This window comes from Lates calcarifer, linkage group LG15 (genome assembly GCF_001640805.2).
Source record: "Lates calcarifer isolate ASB-BC8 linkage group LG15, TLL_Latcal_v3, whole genome shotgun sequence".
Lineage (NCBI taxonomy): Eukaryota > Metazoa > Chordata > Actinopteri > Centropomidae > Lates > Lates calcarifer.
The window spans coordinates 29,493,740-29,498,328 of record NC_066847.1 but is presented as its reverse complement, the minus strand read 5'-3'; positions in this window follow the sequence as shown (position 1 = coordinate 29,498,328).

The following is a 4,589-nucleotide window of genomic DNA, read 5'->3' as shown; positions in this document are numbered from 1 at the left end:
TCTTGTGTCCTGTCTGTATTTCACTTTAGATTGCAGAGAACAGAAAGAGAAGAGAGGCAGTAATTCTCTCAATTATTTCCATGTTTTTTTCTGTCTGTTTCAGAACAGAAACTTGGTCCTTTACTGAAAAATGTGGCTCTCACTGCATCTAATAAAGATAACATTTAATCTCCCCGTCTCCTGGCACTTCATCTGCCCAGCATGAGCAAAGGACCATTATCAAGTCTCAGCCTCTGATTAACTGTGATGACCCTGATCTGAACAGAGAGTGTGGCGATCTAGGGATTTTATTGGCTGTAATTACAGGTAGAGCATCACATCGGAAGTCAGGGAGAGACAGCTCGTGGGGGAAATATTAATTACAGATTAGGATCTATTAGCCGGTGCAGAGATGGCACATGAATCAGAGCCTTGGAGAAAAAGTCTGCCTCTTTACCTCACACCACAATGAGGCCAGGCTGACACCACGAGCCTGGAAACCAGTGTGTAATATTTCAGAGAGGACACCCTGAGCGTCTGTGCCCTGAATAAAAATGGAGTGTTTTGTAGGCAGTCGAGTGCCACATGACATATTTTAAGAGTTTGAAGCATTAAAAAGCAGCCTACATAATGTACTTGAGAATGTACTCTCTCCATGTTGATATTCATCTGTGTGATAGCTGTAGAGGTTCCCAGATGTATGCCCACATCCCTGTGAGCTGAACCCAAGAACCCCTCATCAATACCGCCATCGTGTTCCAGCAGTGTTCCTTTAAACTAAATTTTTTTTAAAACATACAGTTGAACTGTTATTTTTAGGTTGGTTGGTCAAGTGTGTATTTGTACTGCGACTTGGAGCACAGTCAGGATGTTTCAACCATTTCATGCTATCCGTTACTTATAGGTTTTAGTAATTATTCATTATTTAACCTATTTTGATCAACTATCAGTTACTTCAGCTGTCATAATCATTTAGCTTTTTCTGTGCCAGCTTGCTACTGTTTTTGACAGCACCCATTAACTTTTAGCTAACATATATATATATATATATATATATATATATATATATATATATATATATATAAATAACAGAAGTTTTTTCAGATTAGTTGACCTACATCACAATCTCTCCATGTAGCCCCTGACAAATGCAGAATCCCCCCTGGGGCACAAATACCTCTAGTTGGAAACCCGTGCTGCAGATCACATAGTTTTGCAGAGCAGGGTGTGACAGAGCGGTGGAGCATACTTGAGGAAGGTGCACTCTTCCTGTGGAGAGATGGTGGAGGATAGACCCTGGCCATCCAGCCTTCCTGTCAGGCAGATGGGAAAGTCATAGGGCTGTCCTCCAGACGATGAGGATAACTTCAGGATTAATTTGTTTATGGAGAAAAATGGATGTGCTAGACACTCCATGGAATACCTCCTACATTCCCAGCCTGCTCTGACCGGAGAGTGCCAAAGCAAGATGAGCAAGGTCAAATCCCCATTAATCCAGCCTGATTTCCTCACTCATCAGGCTGCTTGTCAGTGTCATCTGTTTGGGTCTAATGATTGTAAATGACTCTTAAGTAGTTCTCCACCCTGTTACACACCAAGTATACCAGTCCAATATGCCTGGCAGCAACAGAATGGAAAAACTGCACTTTAAGAGCAACTGAAAGAACATCATAACATGAAACACTGCAGCATTATTTTTTCATTTTATAGAAAGAGTGTCTAAGATGAAGCCCTGTCAAGATAAAAATGGGAGGAAGTTGATAAGAATGACCACAAATACAAAAAGTTTTTCACTGACCAGCTAAATCTTAATATAGCTGTTGTAACACAACCAAGTATTTTTTAAGGTTAAATAGAGAAAATGTGTTTTGTTTGGTTTTTGTTACAAGTGCATTATGACAAAATTTGCCACTTTTAAGTCCACAATCAAACTAGATATATTTTTTAATTTGACAAGACTAAAGTTGTATTTAAAGTAATATATCTACACACTGAATATATGATTTGATAAGATCTTTCATATGGAAGAAATAACAACCAGCTTCTACCAAAATATCCAAATATCATTGGTCACTTTCATATGTAGTAGTATTTTATCTGCATACTGTGATATACTACGAAATTAAATTAATGTCAACAAAGTTTAATGTCAGCGTAAACAGGTGCATAGATATTGTTTTGAAACTGAGTGTTGATAACCAGACTGAGATTACAAGTGGCTTTACCCACTGAATACCCACTGTACAATATGTTGCCCTATGTAATGCAATGTAAGGGAAATGTTATATTATGAGATTACAGAAATTTATAGTAGCCATCTCTCCTACTAATAATCGTTACAATAAAAAAAATACAGTTTTAAATAAATAACGTATTTAAGATAAATGTTTTAGTTATTTAGCTGACATTTAAAAGACAATGCAGAAGTTTCTTTGTAGAGTTTGAGCAGGGGGTCATTTAGCAGCCATGACACCAAATGCAGGGCTGGTCATCCATAATACTGTGAGAGTTACTTAAGAGTTATTCATACACTTCTTTGGCTTGAATGCTGACCTGTGGCTCAGAGTCTTCCGGCCACTTAGTTTCTCTTCATAGCCGCAGTCGGAGAGGGGTAAAGGTTCGACTAGTCCTTTCAATCCTATTTAGTGGACATGGAGCCAGTTAGCCCCGGATTACACGACCTCTCCACGGCCGTCACTCTGCTGGCAGCTTTACAAAGATTATTAGGGCCTCAGGAAGTGTTTTACTCTGACAGTGTGGCCAGAACGTGACAGCCTCCCTGCTGTCTTGGCTGTCGTTCAGGTGATGTCCACTCGGCTTTCGCTGTGTTGTCAGTTTGACAGCTTCAGAGCCACATGTCTCCTGGCAAAGAGTGTGGTCCTGTGACGTCTTTGAAGCTTTGACACAAAGCATGTGCCGAGCCAGTGGACGTGATGACAGTTGCTCTGAATGTGCGGGAATGTGAAAGATTTCCAGTTTGTTTTCTGATGCTTCTACCATCACAATTATAAAGTCTTTCCTCCTTTCTGCACTATTCATTTTAATGTAAGACTGCCTGAAGGCTTTTGCACTTTTGCAGACACCCCTCTCCATTTTAAGTTTTGTTTAATGAAAAATATCTTTGCACACAAGATTGTTTGGGGTTCATGGAACATTTTTGTCAAGAACTCAGTCCCAAGGTTGGCCAAACCATGGTCCATTTCTGACTGACTTTGTTTGTTTCTCTTTCTTTCGCTCCCTTATCTTTTCTTTCTCCTTCTTCATCACCATGTATACCTGTCTTTTAAGACTTCAGCATTTTTGGAAATCATTTACTTTCTTGATGAGATTTAAATGAGAAGTTTGATACCACTCTCAAATCTTTGAATATGCAGCTACAGCCAGCAACCAGCTAGCCTAGCTTAGCATAAAGATGGGAAACAGCTAACCTGGATCTATCCAGAGTTAAGAGAACTTGACTAGTACAAGTTGTTTGATCCGAACAAAAGAAGTGTAAAAAGTTGTGGTGTCTCCACCTGGCCAAGAAGTATAACTACAAATTGCTGTATTTGTTACTTTTGGACAGAGCCAAGGTAGGTGTTTCCCCTTATTTCTAGTCGTTATGCAAACCCAAGCTAACTGGCTGTTGACTGCAGCTTCATATGTACTGTAAATACATGAGAGTGGTATCAATCTTTTCATGTCTCAGCATCTCCCCAAAATGTCAAACTATTCCTTCAATGGATGTTATGATTGCTCCAGTAAAGCTCCACTCATCTATCTTTTGTTTCAGCCCTCCCTCTCAAACAACTGCTAAGACATGTTGTGACTTAAGATGGACACAGCTGAGAATATGTGGGCAGTTACAGTGCTACAGATGAGAAAACCACACAGAGAAGTGCTTGAATTAAAGGTGTGGCTATTTGATGTGCCTTCAGCATGGTTTGGACAGGCAGGGGAGAGACGCTGTCATACCATAATTTATTCTATTTATAATGCAATTTAAAGTTAGCCAGAGTCACTCAGAAACCCTTGAGTTTAAGGTGTGGTTTTTTAGGGTGGATGTCTTCCAGAACGCCTTCAGTTTGGACGACCAGCGAACGACAGGTGGGGGGAGAGGCTAGTTATCCAGAGACAGCACGTACAGTACCAAGATCACAGTGTGTCTGTAGCATCTATTAGTCTCTCAAGTGCTTTAGCAGCAGCACTGAGCTCCTTTGCTGTCTCTGGACCTGCGGGCTGTGAGATCACCAAGGCCCTACAATGAGGAAGATTAGGTGAGATGGGCCTCTCTATCTCCCTGTGAAATAGGACTCCCTCTGTAACCTTCAGCATTAATCTGTCAGAATAATTCGAAACCAAACACACCACGCACATCATCCGTTTGGGATCAAAAAGAGCTGAAATAAAGGGATCCTCTGTGCACCAGCGACTGCTGCTTCTTCTTCACTCCACAGACCCAGTATAACCCCACGCTACATTTCCCTGTCGGCGGAGCGATTCTCCAGCTTTTTGTCACTGGGGGTCAGAGGCAGTTTGACTGAAAAAGGACTGGAAATCCCATTTCTGTCTGTGCCTCTGATCCACAACCAAAACTAACTCTACCGTCAGCAGTGGGAATATCTCTCCGA